General features: G+C 40.6%; 1 protein-coding gene across 9 annotated transcripts in view; it reads right to left on the bottom strand.

The window, feature by feature from the left end:
- Trpm3 (transient receptor potential cation channel subfamily M member 3) overlaps positions 1-15481 on the bottom strand; it is a 281511-nt gene that overhangs the window by 116105 nt on the left and 149925 nt on the right. The gene's annotated exons all lie outside the window — the stretch shown is intronic.

Raw genomic sequence — 15481 nt, 5'->3', positions numbered from 1 at the left:
AGTTCAGCGGCCCTTTATGTTTGAACTTTTAAAATACTTTGTTTACCAGGATAGCCAAAACAATCTTATACAATAAAGGAACGTCTGGAGGCATTACCATCCCTGACTTCAAACTCTATTACAGAGCTACAGTATTGAAAACAGCTTGGTATTGTCATAAAAACAGAGAATTTGACCAATGGAATCGTATAGAAGACCCTGACTTTAATCCACAAACCTATGATCACCTGATTTTTGATAAAGGAGCTAAAAGTATACAATGGAAAAAAGAGAGCATCTTCAACAAACTGTGCTGGCAAAACTGGATGTCAATCTGTAGAAGAATGAAAATAGATCCATATCTATCACCATGCACAAAACTCAAGTCCAAGTGGATTAAAGACCTCAATATCAGTCTGAACACACTGAACCTGATAGAAGAGAAAGTGGGAAGTACTCTACAACAAGTGGGCACAGGAGACCACTTCCTACGTATAACCCCAGCAGCACAGACAGTAAGGGCCGCATTGAATAAATGGGACCTCCTGAGACTGAGAAGCTTCTGTAAAGCAAAGGACACTGTCGCTAAGACAGAAAGGCAACCCACTGACTGGGAGAAAATCTTCACCAACCCCGCAACTGACAAAGGTTTGATCTCCAAAATATATAAAGAACTCAAGAAACTAGACTGTAAAAGGCTAATCAACCCAATTATAAAATGGGGCACTGAGTTGAACAGAGATCTCTCAACAGAAGAAGTTCAAATGGCCAAAAGACACCTAAGGTCATGCTCAACTTCCTTAGCAATCAGGGAAATGCAAATCAAGACAACTTTAAGATACCATCTTACATCTGTCAGAATGGCGAAAGTAAAAAACACTAATGATAGCCTTTGCTGGAGAGGTTGTGGAGAAAGGGGTACACTCATCCATTGCTAGTGGGAATGCAAACTTGTGCAACCACTCTGGAAAGCAGTGTGGCGGTTTCTCAGAAAATTCGGGATCAACCTACCCATGGACCCAGCAATACCACTCTTGGGAATATACCCAAGAGAGGCCTTATCATACAACAAAAATATATGCTCTACTATGTTCATAGCAGCATTGTTTGTAATAGCCAGAACCTGGAAACAACCTAGATGCCCTTCAATTGAAGAATGGATGAAGAAAGTATGGAATATATACATATTAGAGTACTACTCAGCAGTAAAAAACAAGGACTTCTTGAAGTTTGCAGGCAAATGGAAGGAAATAGAAAACACTATCCTGAGTGAGGTAAGCCAGACCCAAAAAGAGGAACATGGGATGTACTCACTCATATTTGGTTTCTAGCCATAAATAAAGGACATTGAGCCTATAATTCGGGTTCTTAGAGAAGCTAAATAAGAAGGAGAACCCAAAGAAAATCATATAGGCATCCTCCTGAACATTAACCTTCATCATGCGATGAAAGGAGACAGAGACAGAGACCCACATTGGAGCACTGGACTGAAATCTCAAGGTCCAAATCAGGAGCAGAAGGAGAGAGAGCACGAGCAAGGAACTCAGGACCACGAGGGGGGCACCCACACACTGAGACAATGGGGATGTTCTATCGGGAACTCACCAAGGCCAGCTGGCCTGGGTCTGAAAAAGCCTGGGTTAAAACCGGTCTCACTGAACATAGCGGACAATGAGGACTACTGAGACCTCAAAAACAATGGCAATGGGTCTTTGATCCTACTGCACGTATTGGCTTTGTGGAAGCCTAGGCAGTTTGGATGCTCACCTTACTAGACCTGGATGGAGGAGGGTGGTCCTTGGACTTCTCACAGGGCAGAGAACCCTGATTGCTCTTTGGGCTGATGAGGGAGGGGGACTTGATTGGGGGAGCGGGAGGGAAAGAGGAGGCGGCGGTGGGGGAAGAGACAGAAATTTTTAATAAATAAAAAATAAAAAAAATAAATACTTTGTTTATACCTTATAATCTCTAATTATGCAAATTTTTGATACTGTTTTAAACAGCTCTGAAGACTTTGAGACATAGAAAGCCTTGCCTTATATGTGGAGATGCCTCAAGAATTAGACCGTCGTTGATGTTAGGTCTGGACTCCTAGAGAACTGAGCTCCCAGGCAGATGGGTACTTCTTACTTCAGTTTTGATTTCTGACATAGCAGGTGAGTAGCAACTGTCCTTATGGGCTGTAACTTCTTTGGCTCAAGGAGAATGAGCACTGAGCTGACTTATTATCCACAGTGCTTGGGAAGTGATTTAGTTCCTTGGGACTTAGTTTTTTACATGTAAAAATCACATAAATAATATCTGTCTTAAAAGATGGTTTTGCAGATTAAATGGGCTCATAAATGGAAAATGATGATTTGTCAAAGGATTATTCCAGCCAGGACAAAAAAAGTCTGGAACCATCTATTTTCTGCCCCCAAGAAACATATCTTACCACCAAAGTCAGACATTACTATAGTGGTATATTATTTGTGTTTTAATAAACAAAAATTGCTGGAGGATCAGAGTGCAAAGCAGCCACACTAGTTAGAAATAGAGGCCAGGCAGTGGTGGTCCACACCTTTAATTCCAGCCCTAGAGAGAAATATAAGATGGGAGGAGACAGGTCTCAGACACAGTCTCAGTCTGAGGAGGCAGGATTTCCCATTTTGGTTTGAGGTACAGATAAGAGCTAGTGGCTGGCTGCTTTGCTTTTCTGATCTTCAGTTTGAACCCCAACATCTGTCTCTGTTTTTTTTTATTCGTGCTAGACACTATCGTAGAATGAAAAGATGGAAAAGGTGTTCCAAATAAACAGACATAGGAAGCACGCAGGTAGAACTACTCTAAAACTTGAAAAAACAACTTTTTTTTTTTTTTTTTTTTTCTAGACAGGGTTTCTCTGTGTAACAGCCTTGACTGTCCTGGAACTCTCTCTGTAGACCAAGCTGACCTCAAACAAAGTTTTACCAACCTCCGCCTCCCCGATGCTGGGATTAAAGGTGTGTGCCACCACCACCTGGCTGAAGTTTTTTAATTCAAAAATGGAAAGAAAAGATAAGGAGGGGGTACTTCATAGCAATTAATGGACAGATCCATTAAAAGAACATTCCTATTTAAACGTATATGCACTGAACACAGGTGTGCCCAATCATGCAATACTAATCGATGCATACTAACAGATGTAAATCACAGATTAAATCTAGTACAGTGCAGTGGACACTTCAATATCTTACTCTGATCAATTAACAGATCTTTCTGACAAAAATTAAACAGTAAACATGTGAATTATATGACACCGTAGATCAAAGAGACTCTACGGAATGTCCCCTTCAAATGTTACAGAATATACGTTCTTCTGAGCAGCCCATGGAACATTCTCTAAAATAGGTCATATACCCGGGTACAAAGCAAGTCTCAAAAAATATAGAAAAGCTGAAGTAATTCCTTTTATTCTACCTGATCACAACAGAAAAAGACTACAAATGAATAGCAAAAGAAACTCTAGAACACATATGAATTCATAGATCAGAGAACACTACTGAGTGATGAATGGGTCCTTGAATAAATCAGGAAGGAAATAAAAGAATTTTTAGAATCAAATGAGAATAAAAACACAGCATATCAAAACATATGGGATACATACAATGAAAGCAGTCTGGAGTGAAATTTATAGCTCTAAGTGTCTACATTAAGAAGTCAGAAAGATCTCAAATAAATAACAACGATACACCTTTGATCCCTAGAAAACTCAGATCAGTAGATGAAAAGAAATCCTTAAAATCAAAGCAGAAATCAATGAAATAAAAACAAGATATTAAAACAGACAATGCAGAGAATTAAACAAAGCGCTGTTTCTCTGAAAAGATAAATAAAACGGACAAATCCTAGACAAAAGAGAAGGTGCAAATGAATATAATTAGAGGTGAAAAGGGAACCATTACAATAGATATCAATAAAATTCAGAAAATCTAAATAACATACTCTACTGAAGTGGAGAATTTAAAAGAAACTGATAGATTTCTGAATATATATGACCTACTAACATTAAACCAAAATGAGATAATATATAAAGATTTTGCTTATCTATTTTTTTTATGTGTGTGAGTATTTTGCTTGTATGTATCTGTGAATCACATCTGGCAGAGCTGATGGAAGCCAGAAGAGAGTGTTGAATCCCCCAGAGCAGGATTTATATACGGCTGTGCGACATCCTATAAGTACTGGGGACCTAATGCAGGGTCTCTGCAAAAGCAGCAAATTTGCTTAAGCACTGAGCAATCTCTTTAGCCCTCAGATAAACAATGTAAACAGATCCATAACAAACAGTTAAGATTGAAGGAGCAGCCACACTAGTTAGAAATAGAGGCCAGGCAGTGGTGGCACACACCTTTAATCTTAGTTCTTGGGAGGCAGAGGCAGGTGGATCTCTGAGTTTAAAGCCAGCCTGGTCTACAAAGCAAGTTCCAGGACAGCCAGGACTGTTACACAGAGAAACCCTGTCTTGGAAAAAAAAAAAAAAACAAATTCGCAAATTCAGGAAGTAATTAAAAATTTTCCTACTAAAAAAGCCAAGGTTTGAATGGATTCACCAGTAATTGACAAGTGAGCTTTCATGAGATTAAAGGTTTCTATATATAAAAAGAAACTGTCGTTCATGTAAAAAAAATCACCCTACAGAATGGGAGAAATATCTCTGCCAGCTGTGTATATGATAGAAGACCAGTTTCTAGAATATACAAAGAACTTCAGAAAATGGGTATCAAAGAAACACTTTAAAAAACGGACCACAGAACTGAACAGAGAGTTATCAAAGGGAAAGATACAATTGTCTAACATTTTAAAAGTGCTCAACATCATTATCTACAAAGGAAATACAAAGTTCAACTCCTTTGCGAATGCTAAGAATTGGTGTGTCATCCTGCGAACAAATGTCAGCAAACACTGGTGAGGACGTGGGGGAAAGAAATCCCCGCCCCCTAGTGGTGGGACAGCACACGGGTGCAGTTACCAGGGAAGGCGAGTGGTCTCATTGCTCCCATTAGCTCAGAGCAGCTGAGGTTTCCTGCACAGCCGTTGCATAAAATTAATCCTGCCAATTTCTAAGCGTGGCTGGGAGAAGGGCTCCAGAGGTTCTCCTCCCAGCTGAAGAGCGGGTGACGAGTACTTACTGTAGAGGGAAGGGTTTTTTTTTTTTTTTCTTCAGTGTTCTGGTTGTGAGGACCTGAAGTTAGGAGCGGGAAATGTTGGGGAGATCTGGGAGGGTGATGGGGAGTTTACGTTGGATATGATAAAGATAAATTAATATATGAAATTGTCAAATAATAAAGTATTCTAAGAAAGCACTATGCAAAGAATTTTTAGTGTTTTATATATATACTCTTGATAATAACTATTATCAAATTAATAATCATAATTTAATAAATATGCCAGCCAATTGGTGATGCTTTTGCATGTAGAGCATTCCCAGTTGGACCATCATTACAGGGTTTTCTGTGGTCAGCGTGAATGACTGGCTGATATAGACTGTCCACAAAATGATACTACAAGACGAAGAGAAATTCTGAGTATTAAGTCCAGATGGTCCTTAAGTTTCCTAGGGCTTATGCATGTTAGAACTGCCAATTTATATTAGGAGCTATTCTCTGACAGAATATGAGGTGTCAATCAAATCTACCATTTGGCTTTCTTCTCAGCTTCTTTCCTGAGTGAGCTGAAGTTTGCTAAGGTTAAGATAAACACCAGAGGAGGTAAAGCTGTTACCGTGGGAGAGTTTGAATGCAGATGGAGGCACTAGGTTCAGACTTTAAAACGATATTGTTTGTAGGAATGTAATTTTAGAGGTGCATTTATCTGGGTTGTTTAGCTCATGAACACTGGGAATTCTCCCTATGAGCCACAGCCACCCCTGTTAGGAAGACTTCTCTGGTAACATCCTCAAGGCTGTATGGTCTAAGAGGACATGTAGGATTGACGTTCTATGGTGGCCCCTGGTTGCAAGCAGCCAATGGAATTGCTTAATCTGTCCTGGTGACCAGTCAGGCTGTGTTCCCTGGTCATGGCTGGGTGACAGTTCTTTAAGAACTTCAGACCCCTTCTCTCACTATCAGCTTTCCCGAGAGATCTGGGCTTCTCCATCGCCTGAGCCCCTTCATTTACTCCTTCTTGGGGCTAGAGATAACAAGAGGTGGGCATTAAATGTTGGTTTGATTGTCCCCTTATTAATTGGGCTCTGTTGTTTTCCAGGGGGAAACTCTACTCACTATGAAGAAGTGTTTCTGCTTTTGACTTTAGAGCTAGGAATTAGTCTTTTGTGGACCAAAGTCATAGAACAACCTCACAAAGTCAGGAATTTAACTGTGTACTCAGTCTGTTTGGTGAGATAGATGGGCTAAGAGTTTCTACAAGCCAACATTGCTCTTATGTGCTTAGGTTCCCAACAATATATACAAGTAGAAAGGATGAATGGACTTATATGGTTTATGATTAATGATATTGTAAAGCTCTCTGTGTTTCTTTTTTTTTTAAACATCGGTTTAAATGAATGTGTTCTCTTTGTTGTGCCCTTTCTGCAGTACAAGGAGCCAATCCTTTACCAGCCCCCTGTTTGTTTGCAGAAAACAGTGGAAAAGTGTTCCCGATGTATGCACAATAGGCAAAGTAGAGAAACATAATGGATGTGAGACAGAGAATAAAATAAAAGTTCTTACTCTTGGGCTGATTATTTGTGATATGTCAAATGGAATTTGTTTTTACAGCTATGTGAATAAAATTCCTGCTATTACCACCAAGGTACTATAGAAGCCTATGCCTCAGGGATATTTTGTGGAATTATTGCGTTGGTTTTCTCTCTTTTATTCTCTTTTACTCATTCTGTCTCTTCCTTTGGGTGCCATGCAACACAACGGCCATATGTGATGTGTTCTCACTAAAGTTGCACATAACAAAGTGAGCCATTGATTCTTCTCAGGTTTGTTATGACAATCTCCAGTCTCCTTGTCTCAAGAGCCCAAGGTCTCAGCATCCAATATGCATTTACTTATTTAGTCTCCCATCCCCAGCCTCCTCTCAGAACTGTATCCCAGCCTGCTTTTAGCATCTGGTCCTCCATACCAGAAAATCTGTTTTGGCTTCTTCAGAGAATAAGCCTTTTATTTTCAGTTGGAGAGGGTTTTTTCAGAGTGGGGGAAGACATGGCATTCTGACTGCATCTTAAAAAAGACTTAACAAATTCTTTCCTATTTTTCCTCCCAAAGCTTTCCTTTTGAATTTCTGATTGTCCCAAATTCTGGGACTTTTGGGCACCACCAAGTGTAAATCAGCTTGATGCTAGCTTAGAATTCCGTTTTCTTTTCCGGTCTGCTATTTTTTGTTTTTCCCTCCATCTGTTCTCATCTTCCAGGTATAGAAATTGCATACCTCAGTCCTAGTCTCGTCTCATTGGTCATAGTCACGTGATCCTAACATTTCTACAAAATAATCTGAGGTGTTTAGCTTACATCCTTAGAGAGAATGATCAGTACAGGAAGCATGAACCTAATGCTTCTGACGTAATGCTTTTAATTAAGACTTCACCGTCTTGTTCTGCATGTGTTTCTTATCAAGCCATGGTAGACCCTTGGTTCAGCTGCTACATTTGTCAGTCTCTCCGGGTTTTGTCATGTACCAAAAAAAAAAAAATGTAGTAGTCATTGACTAACCTAAAAAACACATGAATTTGGGGAACTATTTAATATCTGGTTCTGAACATAGATCTTAGTACGTAGAGCAAGTGTGAATGACTCAGGGAATCTAGGCTTGTGTTCAGATGTTGTAATAGGAGTGGCGGGGCTGCGTCTCCAGCACCCTGGCTGCCTGACTAGCTTATGCCCCATGTTGGGCGCCATTCTGTTGAAGGAGCTGTGGGCTGGCGTTCCTGCCACCCAGCTCCCTGCCACCGGCTAGCTTTATACCTGAAATAACAACACACAAATTGTATTCTTTTAAACACTGCTTGGCCCATTAGTTCTAGCCTCTTAATGGCTAATTATCACAATCTTGCCTAACCCATATTTAGTAATCTGTGTAGCACCAGTCTTACCAGGAAAGATTCAGCACGTCTGACCTGGCGGCTGGCTGCATCGTGTCTTCCCTGGGGAGAGCTGCATGGCGTCTGAGCTTACTTCCTCTTACTCCCAGCATTCTGTTCTGTTTACTCCGCCTATCTAAATTTTAACCTATCAGGGCCAAGGCAATTTCTTTATTTAACCAATGACCTTCCTATATCATTCAGAGTCTACCAACTTCTAGCTGTGAGACCTTGACCAAAAGCTCGTTTTTTTTTCTGTTTCCCAGTGTCCCTAGGGGTCCTTTACCTGTAGTCATCTTGTGAAGATGAAGTTAGTTAATACTCAGAAATGTGGTCACTTATGTATTAGTTGTGATTGTTATATGCTAATTGTATTATTGTTATTGCCATGGGTAGTAGAATACAAAGACTTAGATTGAGGGTTTTATGGCCTGAAATGGGTGCTCATTGCATTTAACTCTGTTGTGCCAGAGAGGCAACTGTGCACTCCAGGAGAGTAACCTGTGCACTCCAAGGCACCCTGAGTCTAAGAGTTCAGCTAGAGTTTCCATTTATATACCATTGTAGATATGATATGTAGGTGGCTTCATTCACTCATCTCCCCCATTCAGTCTCTTGACTCTGGAATCCATTCATGTTTGGTCAGCTTCCTCCACTCTTTCATGATTCCTAGAAATGCCCTCCCAGTTCCCAGAACACTCCATCGCTATGTGTGTGTAGTTTTGACATAAGTTCTCCTCATCCTCCTAGCCCTGATTCCTGAGTTTGATGCACCCAAGAGTTGAGTTATCTTCTCTTTCCCTCAAAAGGAACGTTTATGCTTCAGTAAGTCTGTTTCAGTTCAAGACCTCTTTGTCTATCCTTGAGTACTTTTGTCAATGAGGTTAGGAACTTCTGGGACTACAGAGTCAAGTGACACCATCATTATTTTTATTATTTGTATATTCTGCCAGTCCATATGATCATATAATCGAGGCAGTGGCTGTCTGTACAATTGATGCTGATCCACAGTTCTTAACTAAGTCAAGAAATAGAAGGCATGACTCCTTAACTCTGCTGGGAAGTCACAGCAATGAGTTCTCCACTAGTGGAGAGCTGTTCAGCAGTGTGGACTTGCAGTGAACCTTCCTGGGCCACGTCAGAGCCTTGCATGTTGTGGTTGTTTGAGTGAGAATGATCCTCATAGGCTCATATATTTGAGTGCTTGGTCTGTAGCTTGAGGAACTGTTTGAAAAGAATTAGAAGACAAGGCCTTTTTGGAGGAAGTATGTCAGGATGGGTTTTGAGCTCTCTCTCTCTCTCTCTCTCTCTCTCTCTCTCTCTTTCTCTCTCTCTCCTTGTGGACTAGATATGAATTGTTAGCTACTGTTCCAGTGCTGTGCCAGCTGACAGGCTCCATGCCATGATGGTCATAGGCTCTACTAGCCTCTGGAACTATAAGCCTCCAAGCAAATGCTTTCTTTTATAAGTTGTCTTGGTCAATGGTGTCTCTTTTCCACAATGAGAAAGTAAGTAAGACAGACATATTACAAAAGAAAAGGATGTTTAGTTTCTGAGGAAAAAGTGAGAGTCTGCTACATTAGTATTTAGAAATGGCCACATGGTGCTAAACAAAGCGTTATAGACCTGGGTTTATCTGGCCCCGATTCCATTTCTTGTTTCAACCAAGTCAAGGCACAGAGCAATTGCACCTGGAGTAAGAAGTAGAAACTAGGGAGGCGCTGCTCTGTTTGAAGGGAGACAGTGTATTTCACTCTTAGAGGGAAGTATAAAAAGACGGCAAGCAATGTGAGCAGGAGTGTTGGGAACCTTAGAGATGCTGTGATCCTGGGAAATCATATGGACAGGCCACAGGGAGTCCTGTGTAAAGTACCCAAGAATGTCAATCTTAGAGATGCTGCTTATGTTGGGGTCATTTGCATTATTAACAAATAAACCTCTTTTCTATCCACGGTAGTTTCTAGAAAACTCTACAGTTTATTAAACATCCTGTAAGGTAAGTTTCATTCTCCTGTTCATTTTGAAGTTGACTTCTTTGATGAAGAAAAGAAATAACACATGGAATTAAAAACTAGAAGGCAGTACTGAGCAAGAGAATGGAAGGAAGTTTTCCCGCTATCCTGAAGAGTGTGTTGTATTTGTTGGTCATTGACCTGAGAGTATAGAGCCCTCCCCAATGACCTTCACAGGTAAGAATACCATAGCTTACACCTGGGCTGTTTATGTGACTTTGGTTAGTGATTTATTGATATAGGAAATAACTTCATTTCTATTAATAAGTAGTATTTATTAAATTCCTGCTGTTTGTGATCAAATTTTGCTGGATGGTGGGGGAGGATACATACAGCATTCCAGCACATGAGCAGAATCGCTTTTCTCTGGAAACATGGTTACCAGGACTTTTGTAGCTAGGGCACTAATATTCTGACTGGCCATTGGTTTATTACAGTTCTCCAAGCATCATTAACAATTCCTCCCACTTTCATGCCCCCCAAAATGCCTGTTTGGAGATAAATTATCTGATACTCATTCCAAAGAGCTGTGAAGATTAAATGACAAAATTGCTGTGAAAAAAAATTGCTATGAATTACAAAGTTTTATCCAAATGAAATGGATTAAAGTATTTGAATTCTTTTATTGCATTCTCTGGTGGATACAGACAGTACTGTCTGAGCTTACTGTCTACCTTAGGCCCTGTTACTGCTCTGAGATCTGCTCAATTTTAGTTGCTGTAAATTAATTTTTTGTTTGTTTGTTTTTGAGACAGGGTTTCTCTGTGTAGCTTTGGAGCCTGTCCTGGCACTTGTTGTGTAGACCAGGTTGACCTCGAACTCTTAGAGATTTGTCTGCCTATGCCTCCTGAGTGCTGGGATTAAAGGCATGTGACATCATTGCCTGACCATAACTACATTTTTATTTGAAAGCAAAATAGTGTGTGCTTCACCATTTTCTAGGTTTCATTCCTTTATGCTGTATTTGGGACCCTTATCTGTATACTAGATGTTTTCTGTATTTCACCTTAAATTAACACTTTAACATTTATGGAGCCTTTCATATTTAGCATGTCATAATTCTGATGGGTTTTGAACATGGAGGGTGTCTCAGTAGCCTGGGAATTTTTAAAGCCTGCTTTCGAATGGAAATGACTATGTGGAAAATGTGAATTATGAAGGAAGGCAGGGAGTCAGCCTCAGAGAGCACCCAGAGCAGCCTCCTCAGGTGTCCTTACACCAGCCCACACAAGAAAGGAGCCACGAGGCCAGCAAACACATATTACCGTCCTCCTATGTGGTGGGAATTGCGTCCCCCTGTACAGGCATATGTGAACAGATACGGCCCTTTATGTCTAGTTTGCCATCATCATCTTCATCTTCAGCCAGACCACTGTGTTTTAGAGGGATCTCTCCTGGTACTACACTAAGGGCTTTAGTGTCATTATCAGTTAAGATGCTCACCACGACAGCGAAAGAATTGCCCATTATTATCTCAGACTCACAGAGGAGGAAACTGATGTTCAGTGAAGTCAAACAATTTTCTAGTCAAGAAGAAGCGGTGTTTGAATGTGGTCATAAGTCTTGCTGCTCGAAGGTGTCACACCCTTTGACTATGGCTTCCCTGTAGTGTCATATAGAGGGGATGGTATGGGCTGGAGAGGTGGCTCAGAGGTTAAGAGCACTGGCTGCTCTTCCAGAGGTCCTGAGTTCAATTCCCAGCAACCACATGGTGGCTCACAACCATCTGTACTGAGATCTGGCGCCCTCCTCTGACGTGTGGGCATACATGGAGGCAGAATGTTGTATACATAATAAATAAATAAATCTTTAAAAAAAAAAGGGGATGGTAGTGGGGATAGAAGTGGGAGGAGTAAGTAAAACCTATATAGGATCGTTCCCCCCCCCCAAAGTAATAAACTTTGGTCTTTGGGGGGGAAAGAAGGTAAGCACATCATTTTCTTCAAAACTATTAGAAATGATCAAGTAGAGACTATTAAAACTGAAGGCTGTAGTAATGATAATAGTAGATAAGTAATCAGTGGCACAGTTAGGCATATCAGCTATGAGCTTTGCGAAGATGTTGAATCCTTGAACCCTGCCTGGCTAGTATTCATTTGACCTCGTTCCTGGTTGTGTCTGATAAAGGAAACATTGTATTTTGGAGCACACCACGCACTGGCACTGAAGGAAGAATGCAATCATAGTGCATTTATTCTAGGATGTGGACTTTCGATATTTGCATTTGATGACGTTTGATACCTTTTGACCCTCAGTGCTTCTTTTAAAACAATGTGTGGAGATTTGCAGTCTCTCAAACTCTTTTCGGACTTCCTTTCTTTTCCCCTTTCTGTCTACAGAACTTCTGTTCCATGGGTTGCTCAGACTTGGGGGTTGGCAAGATGGCTCAGCAGGGAGAGGCGCTTGCTGCCAAGCCTGCTGACCTGAACTCAAGCTCTGGGACCTACATGGTGGGAGAGATCTGGCTTCTGACCTTCCTATGTGTCCCCCACCCTTCTCCTCAGATAAAGGTAATAACTCTGGCCGTGGATAAGCTGCCTCATGTCCCATTTTACAGGTCCAGAATTTCTGTGACAGTGACTGATTCAAGAGATGGACACGTACAGAATTAAGCAAGTCCCCATTCTTCTTGGAACCTCTCCACTGTGGTTACCAGGAAAGATGGATCTTTCTGACCAGCATTTTCTGAGCTGCTTGGGTGTTAGCCTGTGACTGATGAGGTTTCTTTGGTGACCCAGGTACAGGCTAACGGCTCCTGGCTAGAGGGCTACTTTGATGACGTCAGTTGAGTCCTAGCTCTCATTTTGTCTGAACTGTGCCTGTCCTTAGAGTGCCTGGCCAGGCGAATCTACAAATCCATCCATTTATTTCCACTTTAGCTGGATTAAATTGTGTTTCTGGTACTTAGATAATTTCTAATTGTATAGATAGTTCACTGATTACAGTTAAATAAAGCAAGTTTCAGTTTATACTTAAGATACTTTTTATATTAGGTGAATACATGCTGAGTCTTTGCTCTTTTATTAAAACGGCTTATTTGGCACCTGAAGCGTTGCGACGCAGCTGGATCTGCTGCATATATGTTTTCTCCACATGTGAGTGGTGGGGAGGGAAGAGTGGGTGAGGGGAGGGCACACAGCCCGTGGCAGGGACCCTCACTTTCCATGTAAAGGGCAATGCGATGTCACGTCTTGTCAAAAGTACCCACATTACTATCTGAAGCCACCCCGGATTTCCTGGCTCTCTGGAGCATCATTCCTTTGTACCCTTTCTTTCTTCACTGCATTCATTTGAAAATGCTCCATAGGAAAGACATCTGTCTAAGGTGTGGGGAAATTCACCTTTATCATTTACTTTATTGCTTACCATTGCAATGCTTAAAAGCACGCATCAGAAGACTGAAAATTCACTAATATAAATTCAAATATGAGAAAATCAAACAGCTCAAAAACAAGGGAAGCGAAGACTTATTTTCCCCATGGCCACCTGGTTTCCCATCTGCCTTGCCTTTTTTCCCAGTGGCCTTATGAAGCAACGGTTTGCTTCCTGGGTCTCCTCCAGTCTAACTACTGGTTTTCTCAGAAACGTCTTAGAATAAAAATTGGACTCTACAAATAACCCCTGTGCATTACATAATTGAAAATCAAATATAATTGTGAAAATTAAGTATTAAGCCTGTTACTTGTCTTGGCTAAACACAAGGAATATAATAAACTTAAGAATCTAAAATGGATGTAATTACGTATATATGCTTGATCATCAAAGAAGTCATCCAAAACTGTGCCCGATTCCCTTTCCAAATCAAGTAGGTCAGTGTCGGGGGGCATTCAGGAGTCCTTGCAAAATAGAGTTGACACACTATAATCATTTAATGACACAAATTCCCTCAGCATAACAGCTGCATAAACAGTGTTCATTATAGTGATTAGAAACATTAATTTCTTAGAGCAATCAAAATTTTCTTTCATCTCCTATTGCAGTATTTTTTTTAAGCTGTAGGTTTATGACCCATGAAATCAATTTAGGAGGTACAATCAGCATCTGGGAAAGTAGATTAAAAGAGAAAATATTCAATTTCATTGCATATTGTCCACGTAAGTTTATCTGAGATACATTTCAAATTTTAAAGAGCAATATGTATAACTCTTTGACTATGACACAAACTGTACTTCATTTTGTAAATTATCACACTAAAAAGCTAGAAAACAAGTAAGTATTCTACAATATGACAAATACATTGTAGGGTTGACTTGAATATGACGCCTAATTTCTAGTTTCACAGATTGTTGAAGACAAGTGTTTTCATTGAACAGTCACAGTCACTGTGTTTTCTTTCTGAGACTTAGATTCCCCTCCCTATTTGCTATAAAATTTGTTCATGGCATTTGTTGATGTCAATGGAGCGGGGAATATCTTGGCTGTATGTATAAACTCTCAGTTTTGGACTGAACCATTGACTAGCCAGCTCTTTGTGAGCACACTCTCACCGGCTCTGTACCTCAGGTTCCTTATGTATAAGTGAGGCTCATGATGAACCGGTAGGCTATTCCTAGAATCAATGAAGGAATGCAATAAATGTTCTTTACAGTGTTGGGCACACAGTGAGTCTTCAACAAACATTGCTTTTTGATATTATTACTTTCTTCATTATCTTTATATGAGAATAGAAAACATGAGACTTTTCTTGCAAAGAAGTTTCACCTTTGCTTCCAATAGAGGCAGCATAAAGCCCAGAGTGTATCTTGTGGCTCAACCTACTCATGCCTGCCTCAGGCCCTTAATTCTCATTCCCAGCATTTATATTTGTAGTTGAAATGAAACATCTTACAGAAATGTCCAACCTAGGATACACCACGCACTGTGAGCGATGGAAATCTCCTGATATGTGATCAGGAGTCTAGTGAACACATATAGACACTCAGGGAATGAGCAGGGAAGCCTGGCAATCACATTTCTCTAAGGGTCTCATGAGGTCCAGGGAGAAGTCAGATATGTTGGTCCTAAGTTCAGGCGTGATCATGAGTTTCCAGTACGAAGGAGGTTACTTCACCTTGTGTAGCAAAGGGAGATTCGATTAGTTCCTGCATCACATAGCTGTTGCTGTGATTAATGTTTACCATAGTTGTAAGGAGCTTGGCACAGCTATTGCCACATAATAAGTTTTCAAGAAAATAGTGGTAGTTGAAAGAAGAGTAATATTCTAGAAACAACGCATGAAGTAACTGTTCTTTAAACTCTGAAATATAGAACGCCGATTCTATCACTGGATCACTGAGTAATCCATTCACTTCTTTATCCAACAGAAACTGAAGGCGGCATGAATTGGGGATTAAGTTCCATGATGAGAAGGTGAATAGGACAGCTTTTCTGCTCTCATTGAGTTTATAGTCTATGGAGGTCGTGGGCACGCAACGGCGAGCGGGTGATAAGGGCCGCTGCAGAT

Source organism: Alexandromys fortis, unplaced genomic scaffold (assembly GCF_014885135.2).
Source record: "Alexandromys fortis isolate MF-2015 unplaced genomic scaffold, M_Fortis_MF-2015_v1.1 scaffold_10, whole genome shotgun sequence".
NCBI classification, from domain to species: domain Eukaryota; kingdom Metazoa; phylum Chordata; class Mammalia; order Rodentia; family Cricetidae; genus Alexandromys; species Alexandromys fortis.
Note: the sequence above shows the minus strand (reverse complement) of the source record. Positions and strands in the feature narration are given on the sequence as shown.